The 20,144-nt window shown below is 40.1% G+C and overlaps 1 protein-coding gene across 9 annotated transcripts in view; it reads left to right on the forward strand.

Moving 5' to 3' along the window:
* The window catches only part of ANO4 (anoctamin 4), a 215,941-nt gene that overhangs the window by 63,908 nt on the left and 131,889 nt on the right, over positions 1-20,144 (forward strand). Inside the window, exon 1 of one of the 9 annotated variants that reach the window (XM_065044273.1) lies at positions 9,044-9,182. The exons of the other annotated variants lie outside the window; for them this stretch is intronic. The gene's annotated coding sequence lies outside the window, so the exon portion shown is untranslated. Of the gene's footprint in view, positions 1-9,043; positions 9,183-20,144 lie in introns of those variants that run through there. 9 annotated transcript variants of the gene reach the window in all.

Below are 20,144 nucleotides of genomic sequence, written 5' to 3' on the forward strand. Positions count from 1 at the left end.
TTTTAATAAGAAAGATAATATTTTGAGTGACAGATGAGATTGGTTGGGGAAAGGCTGGCAGGCTCACAAGACAGGGAGCTGCCATGGAAGCGTAAGTAGCCCCAGAGGTGGTTCAACGTGGGCCAAATGGAGCAAAGTGAGGGTCTAATGCTGGAAGGGCAGGGCTGGCTCCTGGCGGAGGTACCGGGCAGCTGTGGGAGGGAGCAGCCAGCCTTGATTTTCTGTGCTTGTGCAAAGTCCTGCAAAGGCAGCCTATGGGTGAGACAAGGGGATGTGAAACAGCTGCACTTGGGGTTGAGATATCTTCGCAGAAATTAGGTTGTTACTCTACCCCTACATCCCCTGGGCAGCAGCAGAGCAGCTGACCCCAGCTCTCCCTGTTTCAGGTCTGCTTTGGCCCTTCCTTGGCCCAGCCCAATGTCACACTTGGGATGGCACCAGTCTGGAGCTAGAGCTGCACAAGGCTGTCACCAGCTCATTGGCCCTTGCTATGTGTGACAGCTCGTTTCTTGTTGGTAGTGGTCAGTGAGCCCCTGGGCATGACCCTCTCAACTTCACTCTTTAAACACTATTACTCGGGACAGGGCTGGTCAGTGGGACGTGTCATCATTAACTCCAAGAGCAGAATCTCTTCTGGGAAATGTGGCTACTTGCTACAGTGATCATTTGTCCATGATTTACTGTTTTCTTTTTTCCTTGTAAAACCCACAGGTCAACATTACTATACCATTAACATGAAGTAGGTCAGTATGAAAACAAAAATGCCTGCATTCAGAGCACATTAGAGTGTGTCAGTGGTGCTACATGATCCATTCAATGTGACATTTCTTATGGTATAACTCAGCTGAGGAAAAATGACTCTTCAGGAATGAAAAATTATTAACGAGCTCTCAGACAAGAAACAAAATTTTTTAACCATAGCTATACAGTAATTGCCAGAGATTTTGCTTTGGTTTGAGGTTTCCATGTATTGTGGGGAGGAGATCTCCCCCTCTCAGCTTAGTAAGTGCTTGAATTTCATTTCCCTAACAACAGGGAGATGTGTAAATGAGATACATTGTCAGATGTTCACCTTCATTGTTGTTGCTTGTCTTGTTGTTTCCTAAGTCATTTTGTAGTATATTTTCTTTCTTGTGACTCCAGGTAAGCCTGGTGAGAGAAACTGTTGTGATTGGGATTTACATATGTTCTTAACTTTACTGCAATGTTGTGTACTGTTATTATTTATAATTTTAATATCAAATATGAGAAAGTTTTTTCTTACTCTCTCTGACATAATACATTGCAAGTTGTATTTAGTACAAAATCACCATAGCTCCAGAACTTCTAGATACATGACTAAAGTTTAAAGAAGATTACATACTTTCCATTGTATTTCATAATGCAATAGCAAATAGAAAAAAGGGAAGGAAAATGTTTATTTTATCAGAAACCTGGGGAGGAAAAGTTAAACTAGACAGAATTAAGAATATCTAATTACAGACATAGAATGCTGAAGAGGAAAAAAACCCTTATTTTGGAAAACTTAAGCTCACTTGTTTTGTTTTGTTTTTTTTACAACTTCAATATTCCTTTCACTGAGTAGGTAGAAATAATGTTTTAATCTTTCCCAGCAAGGAAAATAAAACCACTATGTTTTGTGAGTCATGCAACAGTGTGCATCTGAGTTAGCTATGTGCAGAGGCTTTACACCAGCCCACCTTGGGGCTAAATTGCTGATGTCAGACCAGCTGAAGGCTGGTTCTAGCTTTACCTGATGCAGATACAGTGCAGACACTGTGCAGCTACCTTGCAGTTGTCTTTGCTTTTACCTCTATCATTTTCCTGCACTGGTAGCCATCTCCCAGTGTTGCAGTTGCTGCTTTTTGGAGTATTGCTCTTTCTGTTGTATGGCTACCTAACAAACACACTTGGACTGGCATAGCTGCATGTAGTGGCCTCTGGCCTTTGCTCTCTTGCTGTAACACTCGCCCTGCTTGGCTGGAACTCTCCTGGCTGTCCCTGTGGCTTGTGCTTCACAGCTCAGTGCTTCACCCTGCCAGCAAACAGCCATAGTTCTCCAGACAGTGCTGGGTGTTGTGCGGTTCCTGGGTTTTTGCAGTGGAGTGGTCTGGCTTTAAAAGGTGTTGATTCCTTCCTACCTGCCTTGCTTTTACCACTAAGCTCCTTTTGTTGCTGAATGTCCAGCTGAAGACAATGTGTGCAGAAATTTCTATTTGGCATTGAACTGCTTTATTCCAGTGTGTTGCATTTTGGCTTGTCTTGTGAATGTAGTAGGCTGGATAGTACAGCACCTGCCTTCTGTTTACATATGATAATACTAGGCAAAGGATCACAGTGCCTTTGCATTGCCCAGGTCTCAGAATTTAGAGGAGTCATCTGCCATGATTACAGTCTTCCTGCAACTGAATGTAAACAGACCCTCTCCATTTTCTCCCAGATTGAAGAATCTTCCTTCTGCTCTGTTCTTCAACTTGCACTGTATGATGCAGGCATACATCACACCCCAGGACTGGTAACCTGATAAACATGGTAAACTTAGCTTTTCTCTGTCCTTTCATGTGAAGTGCTGTTCTCTGATGATGTCATTCCTTAATTCTGCTGGGACAGTACAGAAGTCCCCTCAGACAAAATGCAGTCTTGAGTGGGGATATCATGTCTCAGCTGGCAGGACGAGATGCAGGACGTACACTAGCCATGCAGTGTGAATAACTTTCAAGCATCCATAATAACTCTTCATTTTCTCCATTTTCCCAGATTACTTTTAGACTTCAGCAAGGCATGTTAAGTAATTAACAGAGGTGAAGTCTTAATATTCTGTTCCAAAGAACTATTGGTGTGGCAATGTTGAAAGTATGTACTGTTTGGTATTTCTACAGACAACAGTGACCAAGATGTTTTTGGTTTCTGTGTAACGCCTTCTACATTGTCAGGACTGCTATTGTGTTTGCTGAGCTACTGGCACTGCGCTAAAGCTGCCATGGTCGACCTCTCCAGCACAGCACTGCAGTTCTCGCTATTTCATGGGAGAGCTCTTTAATTAATGTTAATCATAAAGTAATATGCTAGGATTACTACTTTCCTTATTTCTTTACTTACCCAGACAAATGTCTGGTCCCAGTCTTAGAGCATCCCCGCTGTTCACTGGTGTGTGTTAGCTACCTTGAGCACCCTTAGGGTCTGCTAAGCTGTATGAAGGAATGGAGATATAACTGATGGTTCCCTGAGTTCTTTTGTCTCCTTGATCTGAGCATTTCTTGGATCACGCAGTTGGAGTCTTTCAGATATCCTCATATATTCGATGTTTGATGGATAGACAGCCCTGCTCCCCCCTGGTTTTCTGCTGAGAAGTACTTCTTAAGAATTAGATGTCATGTTCCTGGATTGTGTCTGCCTCCGCTCTATTTCTCCTACAAGGGTGTCCTTGCTGAAGCTTTGGTGCACAGTTCAGTTTACACTTCACCTTTAAACTGTGGCTGGTACTTGCAGCAGATCAAAGTCAACAGTACTTATGACCTTTCTGTCAAACGTATACTGAGGACCCTCATCACCTTCATTATGATGGGACTTCTCAGAGCAACAGGAAGTGGTAATTTGCCCTAGTGTAAATGGGGTTTGGTGTCCTTGACAGGTACTAAATAGGAATTATTCCTACTAATTAAGAGTTTCTATTCAGTGCTTTTGTACATGATATTAGGCTTGTGAAGGCTTTATGCCAAAGGGCTTCCTCCCTGAAACTGGATTGCTGACTGTTTCAGTAGGAGTGACTGCATTACAGTCAGGCCAGTTACTTTTCCAAGACTCCACTGTGGGTAACAAAATGAAGTGCTTCAGGAAGCTTGGGGCTGCATGAAGGGAAAACAGAAGATTTATTGCTTGAGCTCTAAGCAGTCCAACACCTTGGGGGCCTCATGTTGCTGTCGACTCCCAAAACTACTCTCAGACCTTGGTTTACCCTGCCCTTCTGCCATGTGGTGTAGAGGATGTCCCTCATGTCTATTTTCACAGACTCTGAATGGCAATGTCTGCTCTTCCGTGGGCATCCTAGAGGCCATACATTTGTGTAGCAGTCACAGATTGCTTCTGTGGCATATTAATAGCACTTGGCCACAATTCTTCCGTCTAATGGTGCCACTTCTCAATGCTGCAGGAGATTACATTGCAGTAGCTCCCCCATCCAGCTGGAACCAAATCGGTCATATTGATCTAATAGCAAAGTTGGAAATTTAGCAGCTGTATTACTGGCAGCATGTTCTGGTAGTACAGGATACAGAGTCATTGAATTTACTACACTCAAACAGTATCTCTCTCATCTGGAAATGATGGGGTAGGTACAACTATGGTCTGAATTGGAAGGGAACAGATCGACCAGTCACACTGCCCAGTGCTAATGGGAGAAGTAGTGAGGGAAGGGAGGAAGATGTATTTTTCTTCTCCCTTCGCAGGTAAATTCACTGCTGTGTTCTCAATTCTCGGTTCTGTTCTCTGTTACTAGCACTCATCATTTTGATTCAGTCCCAGGGTAGCTCAGCTGGCCTTTCTGTCTGGAAGCATCTGCTTATGTTTAGATCTGTGTCTCTGCAGTGCCTTCTTGTAAGCTCGAAACATCCACAAAAGCTTTACCTCTAATTAAATGTTCCCCTTATATCTCCAAGATTACCTGTAGGATGGAATTTCCAAGTTCATAATAAAATATCTACTTCTCATGCTGAGTCTTTTCCTCTTTTTGAGAGGAGGCTAAAAAAGAATCCCATGTCTCTTTTTATTCCCATTCTGTACAGGATCAAAGATTGTCAGGAACTTCTACCACATGTTCAAATGGTTTGGACATTGTACTCAGCAGTTATGTCTTTATTTCCTTCTTATGTTTATTTCCAGGTAGGCAAGCTCCTAGGATGACCTCAGATGTGCTTTAGGGAGGGAAAGGAGACCACAACACAATTCTGAGCTGGTGTATGTCTGCCCATGGTAGCCCAGGGATAACTCTGGCTGGTTAACCAGCCACCTGCCCCCAGGTGCCATTGTCCTCTCCCTTACGTGCTGGGATCCCTTGAAATGCTTTTTTTGGTTTTGTTTGTGTGTGTGTGCGTGCATGTGAGGAGCTGGTTGTAAGACGTCAGTGAAGCCACAAGGGAAACATCAACACATCAGCAGCTTGAGCAAGGGCACTGAAGCAGCAGGTTCAGATAAAACCACAACATTTTCTTTAGGTTTGTTTGGTTCATTTAGCCTTGTCCTAGCCTAAAAATACATTTCCAAATCCAGACAATATTTACGGGATCATGCTGTTTCACAGTCTTGAGAATTAGCCAGTTGTGGTCTCCTTGCCAGTCAGCATCCTTCACAGTATGTTTATGTATCACCCACTTGTTCTGAACACTGACAGCACCCTAGTAAAGGACCAAAAGGCAAACACTTGGTTTTCATCTACTTTCTTACTTTCTAAAACGAATAGATACCACATACTTAATTGCTTTTATGATTTTCAAATGTTCCCTCTGTGTGCCTTTGTCTGTTCAAAGACAACAGTGCTGGTTAGACTAAATTCCAAAGTAAAACTTTCTGGGCATTATTATTTTTAAAACTGAGTACAAATTAAAAATAAAGAGTGTGGTTGCTCACTTTCAATGTCCTCGTTCTATTGCATACCAAAGCTTAAAGAGATCAGTGCTGATCTTACCCTTTCAATGCACAACAGGTTCACAGCTCTGTGTGAGGGACTATGAAATCACTTCCACTTTTTCTTCTGGCTGTTTTTAGTGTTAGTAGTTCCAAGACTTGTGGGAGTCCCAGGCCAGCAGGTAAGGCCTGATCTCTCTCTGTCTTTCACTCTCCTTCACTGTCAGCTAATGCAGTTTGTTGGACAACCAAAACACTTAAAAGTGCTTTGTCTGCAAGTTGTGTTTTGAATTTGTGCATCTCTTGATGCCTGTTGCAGTCACATTGTTGCCTTTCAAATAAAGTGCTGTAACAGGCTTTGCTGGCTTTTTATTGACCAGTATTTGGACTAGTTCCCATCTTGTTGATATCCCTTCTAAACAGTGGTGTTTCCAAAGCAATTCACAAACACTGTGCTTAGGAAAAAACTGTTTTGCAGTTTGCTGAATCTGAGTAAATGAGAAGTCATAGCCTGAGGAAAATGCTAGTCAAAGGAAAGGAAACACAGAGCGAGGAGAGAAAAGGATAGGAAAGAAAAAAGGTATGAAGAACGTGAATGATGCTTTACTACGGTTGTTGGTTAGCTTAGCTAACTCCTGAACACAAAATTGGTCTCAGCTTCCAAAGATATGGCATGGAGCAATTTAATTTCAGTCATTCTCAGGTTTGTTCTGAGCTAGAAGGTGCTGCATGGAGATCTCCAGCAACTTCTCTGCTCCCAGGTGAAGTTTGACCTCGTATTTGGAAGCAGCAGGCAAGGGCTGAACGGGATTTTAGACCATTGAAAATGGTTATAGAAGAATATTAACAACGCATTGTGCCCCTCACCATCTCACCTCAGTCTCTTCCAGTGCCATATGGTGCTTTTCAAGTCTGATACGAAAATTCATATCTTTAAATTATGAAAAATCAAGAACACAGAGGTTGGGTTTTGGCTATGAGTAGAAAACCTGGGTAGTGGCTGGAGTCCTTTATCTCCCTTTTGGCTTTTCTTTCTCAGTTCCACAAGTTCTAAGCCCAGCAAGGGTACTGTGTGTGTCTGGAGTTTAGAAGCATATGATGGTAGCAGCATGAGGTTGCTGATGATCTCTCTTTGAAAAGGTCGTCTGGGGCTTCCTGGGACAAATGTAATCTTCATCAAGAAGAAAATGGAACAAGGTGCTTTTTCAGACAAGCAAGTGCTGAGATTGTGCCAGCTCTTGCAGTTTGAAGGAATTAATATTTCAAATCCTTGCCTAGATTTCACAGACCTTAACATTTTTGTTTCTGGAGTTTTGTAGAATTTAAAAGTCTTGTACTTATTAAATCTGTAGTTTTGCTTCTGATGTGTGTATGTTCACTCCTGAAATAACCTTTTGACAACATGTTTGTGTGTTGTGGGGGTTCTTTTTCTTCACTGAGCTGAAATCTGTGAACACAATTTCAGGGCTAGGAGCAAAATTTCTTTGATGAAAATCATAGTAGCAAGATAGAAAGCACTAGGGATGGGGCAGTTCTTGTTATGTCTGTTCTCCACCCTGCCACCTCTCCCAGGGCTGACACTGGTAAATGATGTTTTTTTCTAATCTGTTTTAAATAATCTTGAAGACTCTGGAGCTTGTTTCCAAAAGCAAATAGACGAACACCAGAAACTAACAGTTTCTAAGGAGATTTAGGAAGTCCTAAGGTTGAGGTTCTGGAATGTGTTTTGTCTACATAGTTCTTAAAAATACTTTTATTCAAGACTAAATATGGACAATAGCTGCAATTTCATCTATTTACTTTCTCTCTAAAAATCAGCATGTAAAACAATTAACTTTCTTGTTGATGACAGAGAGAACAACCTTGAAATGCTTGTACCAATTTATCTGTTTGCATGTTGAACTCCAATTCTCTCCTTGCTCAGCAAATTTGTTTTTCGTTAGTTAAACTCTATGTGCTCCAAAATACAGCTCTCAGGGACTTCTTAGACATTGAAACCAAACTGGACTTCATTTAAAGAGTAGGGAGTTGCTAGCGAGTGTGAGTCTTCCCTGTGAGAGGAGGTAAAAAGACGTGGGAACCAGTAATTTAGGAACAACATCCCTGCTCTAGGGGCTGGAGAATGTGACTATGACTCTTTCCTACCCAGCTTTCACTGTGTTCATACACGTAACTCTGATGCCATGCAGATAACATTGTTTTCCCCTAGAAGTAAATAAATAAGTACAAAGCGTATTGATTTATTAAACATTATAGTAATGACAGAGCAGCAGTAGTAATTACTTGTGTATTTTGCCATTTTTTAAAAGGTGGTTTCTTTCATTATCATCATGAATTATCTGTTTAACTTAAAATAATTTGATATAACTTAGAATATCTCACAGTTACTATGACTAATGTGGTAGTAGATCAAGTAAAGGGTCTTTCTTGGGTAGTCATTCAAGGTAAAATGAGTCACAACCAGACACTGCACCATATCAGTCCCAGCATGTTTTTGCTTCTATCCATTTAAACCGTGAGCTTTAAGGTCAAGCAGGTCTTGGAAACAAATTTGATTGATTGTGTTAAAACCAACTCTGTCTACGTCAGACATTTTAATTGTGCTTGTACAGATACTTCTGTCTAGAGAGATAAAATATTAAACACATAATGAATAATGCAGCTGTCTCACAGTACTGTGATCTTTATGTGAATAAAGGAGTCATAAATTGCCCGGATATTGAACTGGCACAACAATTGCTATTATTTCTGCAGTGACAGCTTATGCAGTGACAAGTTGCATGATGTAATATTGAACGGTGTACATTTTTTAGAGGAGAAATTATACTTTTCTACCTCTCACTGCAGAAACAGAGCTGTGCATTTGTCTATTTCCTGGTAGCTTATGCAGTTGTGTGGAAAGCGAAGGTTTAAAGTAGCTCTGAGCGACATTGTGCAGAGGACAAGTCAAGAGATGGAGATATTAATTTGAAACTGCATTTTTAGCCATGAAAAGAAAACTGAAGATGCCTTAGGTAAAGAGCTGTTCATTAATGACCTTTGGCTTCAAGAGTCTTTCTCTGGGCATGCAGTTCTCTTCTCCATCTCACCATGTGATGATACTACCTCAGCTGACTCTGCTTTGCCGTTCTTTCTGCTGAGCTCCAGCTGTCACTGCCATTCCCTCCTCCTCTTTCTACCTTCCTTTTACTAGTACAACCTGACCTGCTGGCTGCAGTCTGACCACTGGAAGATGTTACTTTTGTCCCTCAATTCTTCCATTAATATTTTCTTTTCATTTTTAGGTAAAAATAAATATTTCCCTTATTTTTCTGAGAATACCTCTGTTGCCGAAGTTTCAGTTACACAGAGGCTATGTCCTTTAACCTTCAAGATTAAGGTGGGATTTTCATTCCCATTTGCCTTGCTGAGGACTGGGCCCTAGTATGGAGCACTTCTTCTTTAAAGAAAAAACTTTAAAAGGGGAGAATGTCACTTTTAAAATTAATCACCATGGCAACCTTTACAGCGAATTTCCAAACATAGAAAGTTGCCTTTAAGAAGCCTTCTCGTCTAAGAGAAAGGTGAGTTTTTACAGCTTCTAACACTGATCCCAGAGAATATAAGATTTTACAAGAATCACTTGGAGGGACCTTTATGTGCAGAAAGGAAAAGTTATATGATCCTGATGATGTTTTCTTTTTAAGAATGCTGCATGCCAAATAATTTCATTGTAACGCTGGTTTAAAATAGACCTGGAGAACTAGATAGAGCCTAACAGTAATACTTGTGATAAAATGTAACTGGATATTATCTAGATGAATTTCCACTTAACAATTTGCCAATGTTTCTCTCATACTTAAAACATTATTTTTCCTTATGCTAGTTCTGGGCTGCCTTTTCATGCATATTCAAAATCTTATTGGGAAATACTTTTTTTTAAATAAAAAAAAGAAAGTGAGGTAATAGAGTAGAGGGGGAGGAAAACAGGTTGCTCATGCATTAAAAGAAGAAAATATCTCACACATTGCAGATCAGTGAAATGTAACTTTCATACTCATCTCTGTTTTCCTTTGATTTCTCTCAGTACTCAGCTGGACTATTTAATATCTTATTATCTGTGTATTAGGTCCAAGGAACACGGACTTTCTCTTCCCTGAACTAAGAATTCTGGTGTTACATTCAGAAATCGCCAAAATAAGAACATTTTAGAAAGAAACTTTCTATGTCCAGAGGAGGTGTGAGACTGGGAGAAGTAGCTTATGGAGAAACTCAGTCTCAGTGAAGATTGCAGAGGTTGGTAGGGGGGCTGATGGACAGGCAAGAGACAGCTGCTTTTATTCGAATTATGAAATCACCATGGAAAACATTTTCTTAAAAAAAAAATAATCCAGTCAGCCCTACTGAGGTTGAACATAATGATTCAAAAGTGTATCAGCATGTGGGGGAGTATTCAGCCCTGCATGTAGCGAGCAGGAGGACGGGTCAGCAGAGGACTTTGCTTTTCTCCTTTGGTGTAATTGTGAGGACTGAGCTGCTCAGGGCCAGCTGCCAAGCTGCTGATGTCTGGAGCAGGCACGGTGAGTTTGGCCGTGTGCTCACTACCTGGGTTTATTGAGCTGTGTGGCCTCAGTTCATTTTTATTTCACTGATCTTGTCCACAGCTTGGAGAAAGTGAGCTGGTTCTGCTGGAATTAGGGCTGGGTGAAGCTGTCAGCACTCCAGAGGTACTTTGCTGTGTGGTGTGTATCTGCAAGATACAGATTATAAAGCACCTCTAAGCAGGGTAAAGTTTTGGAAAGACTTCTACAATTTATTTTATTAATTTAACAAGTCGCTTAAAGGTGACAGCCTTAAGTTCAATACCCCCAAGTTCAATTAAAAGTAAATGCAGTTAAAAATAAGCTCAATTACCGAATTATTCATGTTATGTAACATCTTTACAAAAGTTCAAGTTTTAGATCAAAGTTAGCTGTAAAGTTAGTAACAGTTATTTGAAGTGTGTGTTCTATTGAGGTGTCTCTGCCATCACGCAATGGTATTTTTATTTCATGTGAAATAGGGGTAAGTAAAAGATTGTGTTTTGCGCTTTCCTAATGGAGAATAGGATCAGCGTGATCCAAATGGCTGTTTTTTCTCTCGTATGTAAAGTGTCCTGCCAATAATTTTATTTTAGATTCCAAAGTCAGCTGAAAGCTTGGCAAGGTGTTTGGTCAGTGAGCAGCTCAGCAAGCAGTACATTTACAAAATACAACTGAGGCATGTGTCTGCAAGAAAACTGATAGCAGGTCATACAAAGTGATTGCAAGTTGAACAAGAATCTTTCAAAAGAAGAGGCAACTGTAATGAATTACCATGATCGAGTTCCTGAAAAATTGACTGAAGGACTGACTCTATGCAGATTGTCAGATGTTTTCCTTACCCAACATTTCTGACAAATGGGATTATAGCTAGGTCAAAATCTCTCTCATACCATCCATCAGCATGTAGCAAAACATTGTGCATAGTCTTTTTACTGAGAAAGTTAGATTTGGGATTTGCAGCTAAGGTGCATCTTTATTGTCAAGTTTTTACAGACAATACACATTCATTTCTATGGGAAACATGGACAGTAGGATTTATGCTAAATAAATAACAATTTTAGTATTAAGATTAAGGAGAAGACATGAGCTGTGGCATACTGCGATAAGAAAGGGCTTTTTCATACATTTATTGTCTCTTGCACTTGTTTAAATCAGAAAGAAAGCAGTCAGGGAATTATCACTTTGCATGAATTAAGGGCATTTATGATCTTTGTATTCACTGAATGTGAATTTGGCATCAGGGAGAATAATCACTGAACACTAAATTGTGGATATTCACAAAGATTGGATTAAGGTAACTGCTTTGAGATTTTATTTTTTAATTGAAGATAATATATAAAACATTTTTACATGTACCATTAAATCCTAAGAAGGAGAAAACAGTTATGGAACTGATAAGAGCATCAAGTATCTTGAGCATATTCGGACAGTAATTTTTAGAACTTATGAATTCTTATTAATCATCATTGTATTTGGTGTAATATGTAGGTTCTGATGTATTTACCTATAAAATGGACTGTCAACTTGAAAAGCTAAGAAGAAAAATAAAGAAAGGCTCAATATTGTTGAATTTTTTTTTTTTTTTTATCTTGGTTGGTTTGATAACCAAGGGGTAGGACAAGGGGCAATGGGTTCAAACTGGAACACAAGAGGTTCCACTTAAATTTGAGAAGAAACTTCTTCTCAGTGAGGGTGCCAGAGCACTGGAACAGGCTGCCCAGGTGGAGTCTCCTTCTCTGGAGACATTCAAAACCCACCTGGACACCTTCCTGTGTAACCTCATCCAGGTGTTACTGCTCTGACAGGGGGATTGGACTAGATGATCTTTCAAGGTCCCTTCCAATCCCTGACATCCTGTGACTCTGTGATTTTGTGAGAACCATAATTGAAAAATGAATTATGAGAGGAACAAATTTGACAGTTGCAAAGGGAGGGGCAAAACCAAAACCCAGCAGTTTAGGAAAAAGGGAGAGAATGTAACAATAATTTCCTTCCTGTGGCTTTATCAGTGAAGGAGGTATTGTCAGTAGCCATAAAATGTAGACCATTCCTGATTTTCAGCAAGGAGACACGTCACATAAGGAGACTGAAAATATCATGAACATTATCAGGAATTGAGAGGAAATACTCTCTAACAGATTATATTCTTATCTAATGTTCATTTTCTTACAGACCTTCATCCACTTCAGTTCTAACTCATCTACTTCTTTCACTCCTAGGTACATAATATACTTTATTGATTGAGGCATTTCTGTTCATGCAATAATAATTATGATTGCTGTGATCCTTTAATAGCCTTTTGCAAGAAGGCTCATATTGCTTTGTAAATTGAGGAAAATGTTTCTGGTTGGTTGTTAACTCCTTATAGAAATTTAGTGAGTACATTTTCTTACCCAGACTTTTGAGGATTGAGGCTTGTGTTCATAAAGGATCAGAAAAAAGAGATTAATCCAGTGGGACCCACAATTTTCAATGCCATTTTGACTCTGGGGCTTAGATCCAATATAAAGAGGTTGCTCTTTCAGGAAGTATATAACGACAGCTTTATGTAATTATGTCTAACCAGGCATTCACCCAGGGAAGGAATGAGGTAGGTGGGTTGGTTGGTTGTTTTTATGTGGTTGGGTTGGGTTTGCTTTTGTTTTGTTTTTAAAGAAAAAAGGATTTTGTATTTAGAAGGCTTTGATGTTATTTCTTGTTTGAATTTTTTTCATTGACTAGGCTGCCTATTGCTATTTTTAGATTTAAGTACCCTCTTAACGGACTTTGCTATTTTCTTGGTTTCTCAATACACTGCTGCTCCTGTATTTGAGTTTTCCCTTTGTAGGTGCTATACCATCATAGAAGCAGAGAACAGTACCATCTTTACTTGTTCAGATGCTATGTATTGCTGAAAGACAGTCCCAGTTAATGACACACTAAGATCTCAGAATAACTACTAACAGGTTTTTCCCACCCTGCCCTGCACTGGTACGTCCTCACCTGGAGCACTGTGTGCAGGTCTGGTCAGCACAGTGTAGGAAGGATATAAAGCTACTGGAGAGTGTCCAGAGGTGAGTGATGAAGTTGGTGAAGGGTTTGGAGAGCAATCTGTATGAGGAGCGGCTAAAGATCAGCCTGGAGAAGAAGAAACTGAAGGGAGACCTCAGCACAATCTACAGCTTTCTCACAAGGGGAGGAGGAGGGGCAGGCACTGATCTCTTCTCTCTGATGACCAGTGATAGGACCCGAGGGAATGGCAGGAAGATGTGCCAGGGGAGGTTTAGGTTGAACATTCGGAAAAAGTTCTTCACCCAGAGGATGGTGGAGCACTGGAACAGGCTCCCCAGGGAGGCATCATGGCCCCAAGCCTGACAGTGTTCAAAAAGCATTTGGACAATGCCCTCAAACACATGGTGTGGATTTTAAGATTATCCTGTGCAGGGACAGGAGTTGGACTTGATGATTCTTGTGGGTCCCTTCCAACTCAGGATACTCTATGGTTCTGTGTTTCTAAGTTTCAGGATTGTATAGGCAGTTTTGGTGAGGCAACTTCAGTTTGGGAACTCTTTATGAAGATTGGGTTCTACAAGTCTGTTGAACTACATGTGCTTGATTCTGGGCAAAATGGCATTTGTGAACAGGAACAATGTTCCTTATCTGTCTAGCTGTTTCAAATACTCAAAACTCCTCTGATATTCAGAGAAATTCAGTATCATTGTCACTGCTCTTACAAATATAATTTTCAATGTATTTTCAATATTTACAAATGTAACTTAGAAATATGTGCAATAATGGTTACATATGTATTGTTTTGGTTTGGGTTTTTTTTTACTTTCTGTTTGTGGTTTTGAAAATAAATTAAGAGTAATGGGATGTTGAGTGGCAGAGGTATGAGTGAAGAAAGGAAATGTTTTATGAAAGGGTATTTGTGAAAACCTTTTCACTGAGAAGACATCAGTCGCAGGAACTAAATTTAGAAACATGTTTCTTTTTATTAGGTTCTTTCTACAGTCAAGCTGGTTTAGGTGGAATTAGAAAATTTGTCTCTTCCACGTTTCCTCTTAACCTTTACGAACATCGAGTGTTTTATGTTGTTCATAAAGCATAGTTTAGAGTCTGTCTTGCATATTTTACATGTTTTTCTGAATTGCTGATGTACTGTTGAATTATTTACACATGAAAGAAAGGTGGGTCTTGCCCTTGCACAATGCTGTTATTCAGTAAATGAGTTAGAGCATGGACTGACTATTACAAAAATGAATCTGTATGTGATAGATGTCACATCCTACAATGTAGTTACTTTATTTTATAGCCTTCTACCATTTCTTCTGATTCTGCTGTAAAGACCTCAAGAAATTAAAATGGTGTTGATCAGTAGAGCACTTCTTTCCATCTCTACGTAGTAATCTGCCAAATTCAGACATTCATTGTGTGATTACTGTTGTCTTTCAGAGTTTATTGGTCTTTCATTAGAAATGTGATCTAGCTCAAAAGAGATGTAAGCGAGACCTATGTTTTGTTCAATCCAGATCAGCATAAGTTGAGAACGATCAATTTGATCCATATGAGGAACATATGTATGAACATGGCAGGTTTACATATTCTTTTCAATAGCATCTTGTTATTGTTAATTGCCTGAAGCCTTGCCAGAAAGATGAGGTGGCAGATGAACACAGATTTTCACTGGCATCTGCTGCACACTATAGCTGCCATCTCTTCTGGGGACTGCCCTCGCTTTATGGCCATTTAGAAAGCTTGGCACTGTGGGCTTTATTACAATCAAAACCACCACTTGCCAAGAGAGAGTGTGCTGGAAATTAATGGTGCACGAAAGAAAGACAAATAATACACATGCCTCAAATTTTCTGACACAACTGGCTGGTGTTAACACGTCTTTTCCATGAAAGACGCTGACATGGGACTTAGGTGTTTCAGTAAGTGTGGCTGTGAAGGCTGGTGCTTCTTTCTTGCAGAGCAATGCTTGTCCAGGTTCTGCTAGAGTGTTCCACAGTATGTCCTTCCAGCCTGCATGGGACCTCCCTTCCCAGGAGGTGGTGGGGAGGCTTCTGGGTCCCCACCAGCAAGGTTCCAGTGCCAGACCCTGGGCATGTGAGGCGCTGGGGCCTGGGACATACCCATGGGTCCCAGGCCATAGGAACAGCGTGTATGTCCACAGTGGACAGTCATTTCTGAGGGCAAAAATCCTCCTAGAAATCCAACTTGACCCAGGATGTGTGACCTGTTTAGTCAGATATACATCTGTCCAGATGCATGTTTACTTTAGAAGTACTTTATTCAAGTAAAATACTTTGCAGCAATGTAGGATAGAAGATTTTTTGCATTTGGGTGAGACGGAAGAAGAAGTAACTTTTGTTGTCTGAGACCCTGGCCCTGAAGATGTTGGCTGTATAGCATCTAATTGAAATTATCATCAAAGAAAAAGTCAATTGAAGGTTAATAATACTTTCTGTGGACACCAAGCCTATAAAAGGTCCCGTAGCTGGAGCAGAGGCTCGGTGAAGGCAGGAGAGTACACTTGACTTTCTGCTTGTGGGTTCCCCAAGGAACGGGGCCAGGACTGACCTGGCACAGGTGCAGTAGGAGAGTTCTGATGGTGAACCAGTCCCCTGAAGCATGACACAAGAAGACAAAGTTAAATTAAGCCTAGTTGCTGTGCTGAAAATCGTTACTGTCTGCACCATGGAGGCAGACACATTCGGATGTATCCTGAGCTATCTTTTTTCCCATATGTGAAGTCTCTTGGGTTCTTTCCTGTTTCACAGATGATATCTCAGATTGATTGTACTGTTCTGCGTTACAGAGAATACCCGATTAAATGAGATAAAATGGGACTTGTGGTATTTGAAATGTAGCAGTTGACATTCAGGCAGCACATTAACATGTAAAAAAAAAAAAAATAATTCTCTGCTTTTAAATCTACCTACACTCGAAATGTATCTGCATGGCTAGTACTTCATTCTTCAGTTAGTAAAAAGAATCTGGGACTTGACTTGGTACTTTGTTTCACGGTGCATTGTGGTTTGCCCTGATGTTTGTACTACGTGTCGCTGCTGTGCGTGCAGTTCTGTTTTATAATACTACATGGGCAAATGGCTCAAAATAAATGCAGACAGCTTTAATGAGAATGTCCTTGGTTTTGAAAACCAGAGCAATAGCTGGTTGTTAAGAATGAAAACAATTTTGAACGCCATGCTGAACACAAGTGAAATTAAGTTTTAAATCATCTCGGTCTTCTATTTCTGACAAGTAAATAGTGTGCATATATAGTAAAATGAATGGGACAAGAGTTACTGCAGAGTTTCTAAATCAGTAAGTGCCACTTAAAACTACAGATCCAATTTTCCAATTTTATATTTTTTTAAAGATACTGTCTCACAGAAATAAGTGTTGACGTGATGTTATTTATTGTGACAGAAACTGATACGAATCTATAGGGTTCTGTATGAACCTACATTCATTCTAGTACAAGTCTATTCCATTTGTTTATAGACACAATGAGTCAAAATTGAGAACAACCAATCCACAGAAATTCTAATATTCATGCAATTTTCGTCCTCTGAATCTCTTTTGAGCACTTTCTGAAGAAACTTTTCAACACAATGCTTAGAGTATTTCCATCAGAATTTGCTTCTGGACAGTCAAAATATTTCATCTTGGTTGGACTTCTTGTTTTCATTCTATTTTGTTTTATTATCTTGATGTGCTTTGCTTTCTGGTTTAATTTTTATGTTTTGAATTATTTCTTACTATTTGTATATTACAGTAACATTAGTTGATGATTGGTGTTACAGATGGTGTTTCAGTAATTGAAATTATAATTGTTTTTTGGCTTGCTCAGAGACAACTGGTATCCTAAGTGATAATTTGTATTCTATTTGTTATGTTAGATTACATTTCTCAAAGTGTCAAGTCATTACAAAATAAAAAGCCAGGATATTCCAGTCCAGACAAGGTCAGATTTATTTTCTAAACAAATTTTTTGACAGCAACTCTTGACTTCAGGACAATTATTTTTCCTAACAAAGTGAAATTTTTTGATAGAGAAACATTCTACTGAATCAGACTCAGTTTTTGATGTCTATCATGTCTATCAGATTTCAGGAGAAGGTGTCCTTTTTCACTGCCTTTTCCATCCTGATGCAAGCAAAAGAACATTTTAAATTTTTTGTTTGTTTGTTTCCAAATTACTTTTCAGAATGCATGTGGTTCTGATACTATTAAAAGTCCGGTTGTAAAAATAGAGTAAATCAAAGTAGATAGTAAAACAAACAAAAAGTAATAAAGTTGAAAAAGTAGATCCTAACATCACCAGTGACTGCCAGGCATCATATGATGAAGGAGGGTAATTGAAAAAAAATTGCAGTGGTAACTAATACACCTTTGTGAAGATTTACTTTGCCGATACAAAAGGACCGTAAAGTGATGTTCTTACTGAAGTGATAGACACGGGACCTAGAAAACAAGTAACTGGAAAAAGATGCGCCATACAAATGAGATAAATAATGTAGTATTGTTTCCTGCAGCCTTTGGTTGACATAGGGACCTTGAGCAGGTGGGTTAGGAGGGAGTTCCTTGATTCACTAGAAAATTGCCTGAAAAGCTGGTGAATGCAACAAGAAGGCAGAGCCCATCTACAAGTATCTCAGGGTAAACGAAGTCACAAGGGAAGGAACCAAAACAGAAGCATCATTGAGCCACTGTGTATATCCTTGCTGAAGGCACAGCCTAAATATCAGGAGTATTTCTGGTGCTACTTCTTGAAATTTTCTTAGTATGCATTTCAGGTCTTCATTTCTTGAAAAAGGAAAGGAACAGGGAAGGAGTGACCAGGGATGATCAGATGTATAGAACAGCTTATTGGTGAGGAGCAACAGTATAAACCAGGTCTCCTACGCCTGGGAACACGAACAGACAGGGGATATGATAGAGCTCCACAGTATCATGAGTGGAATAGAGACGTAAAAGGAAGTGGTTGTTCATGGTCTCTTCCAATATAAAACTTTGGGGATTACATGTTTCAGACAAAGAAAAAGTGCTATTCCTTCACAGTCTGGATATTGAAACTCTGTGGGGTTTTTTAATGAAAAATTTTATATGCTAAAAGATATTTAAATTCAGAAGCCAGCTGGACAAATTTTTTGATAGAAAAGGGAAAAAATGTAACATTTTTTGAACAGTTTCTGAAACTACTGTGGATCTTGAAAATACTGTCATCTCTCCAATATTAGGAGGGTGGAGAAGACCATGCAAAGCCTCAGAAAAGGGAACACATGTATCTGTCCAGATGCACAGTGTTATTAAACGTCTTTCTCTCCAGCCTGTCCAGTTCCAGGGAAGTTCTGCAACTAGTAGCTTTCCTGTTTGCTCATTTAAAGGTTTGGAGTTGCGGACTTTTTTTAGCGTCTGATATAGTCAGAATGTTTCAACGTTTTCAAAGCTGTACTTGAAGCATAATCTGGGTTTAGATATGATTTCATGAATCATTTGTCTTACCAATGGCAAGGGACTTGATGCTGTAATAGAGAGGTTATATTTACGCTTCTGAAAAATGATTTAATCTAATGTGGGAATCCTAATGCTGTTGTAATTCCTTTCCCCAAGGTGTAGAGAAAGATAGCCATGCTACTCTGGATTTATTTGTTACCCAAGTAGAGCATAGGGTGAGGCAAAAAAGGCAACTGTCTTTAGACTGTGTTTGCAGGCGTGTGTGCAGAGAGCAGCAGGTGAACTTTTCTCTCATGCTCATTCATTTCCGCCTAGGATTCAGAGTAAGCAGAACAGTCATCATGGCATCAAGCACAGCTGTCTCTCTGCTGAGTCTCAGATGAAAGTGGTTTTGCATGAGAGACCTTTTATGTTACTCAACATTCCTGAGCTCCTCCTTATCAAAGGTAGCTTCGAAATGTGAAAAAGCTGAAGGTGTCTGCAGATCATTATTGACTTTAATGGGAAATGTGGCAATTTGCACAAGGTGAGGAAAGGGTGCTCAGCTTTTTATAGTGGAAAAATCAGCTCACTTTCTCCTTTCCTGAAGGTAAAAGTTGAAAGGAACTTGCATTTTGTAGACTGCCTCATATTCTGCTCTCTGCTCATGTTTCCAAAGTGCTTCCTTTCCTGTGCCTTGGTGACTGCAGGCTTTCCAGAGCTGCTTCACTTCTTGTGGCCCTACATGACACTGCAGCTGAGATTTTCTTCCTCACTTCTTGATCTGTGCTCCCCTGCACTTGCTCTACTTTGAAAAGGGCCTTGAAGAAAGGGTCTACCTCACTCTGCTCCTAAGGCCTCTGCATGGGGCTGAAACAGAAGAATCACATAAATAGATGGAGTAATCTGTCTCCAGCATGAACACTGACACTTATAATATGAAACTGAAAGGACTTAGTGCACCTGCCAGCAGCAGTTTGTTATTTCAGAGAAGGTCTACAAAGCAGGTTAGGGGACTTGAGGCTAATTAAGCACTATTGCCTAATGGATGTTTTATAGAGCTTTGTAAATCTTCATTGCATTATTGTTGCTTATTTGTGTTCATATTACCTCTGGCTAGAGAAAGACACATCAGGAAGGAACCTATAAAAATAGGCTTCTACCTCAAAATGGTACAGGGTAGAAAAGAAATAGTGCTAACCAAACCTTGACAGTCACTACAGGGGGTTACCTCCCCAGGTGAAGAGTTGTCTCAGTCCCAGCACAGTATAATTTGGATACAGTGCTATTCCCACCCCAGTTCTGGTGTTAGAGCCATCTCCCCCAGTATCAGCGCCACTCGACTATGCTTGCTGGAGAAGGGAGGTCCACTGGCTGCAGGGGTTGCTGCCTGCAGAGGTGTGTGGCACTCACCACCTGCTAGCCAGCACTAAGACATGACCAAAGCAGATGCCTTGGCGGAGTCACTTCAGAGTGGTGCAGGATGTGGTCATCCATCTCTGTAGCATCGACCCAACAAAACAAACCCACTAATAG

Source organism: Columba livia, chromosome 1 (genome assembly GCF_036013475.1).
Source record: "Columba livia isolate bColLiv1 breed racing homer chromosome 1, bColLiv1.pat.W.v2, whole genome shotgun sequence".
Classification (NCBI taxonomy): Eukaryota; Metazoa; Chordata; class Aves; order Columbiformes; family Columbidae; genus Columba; species Columba livia.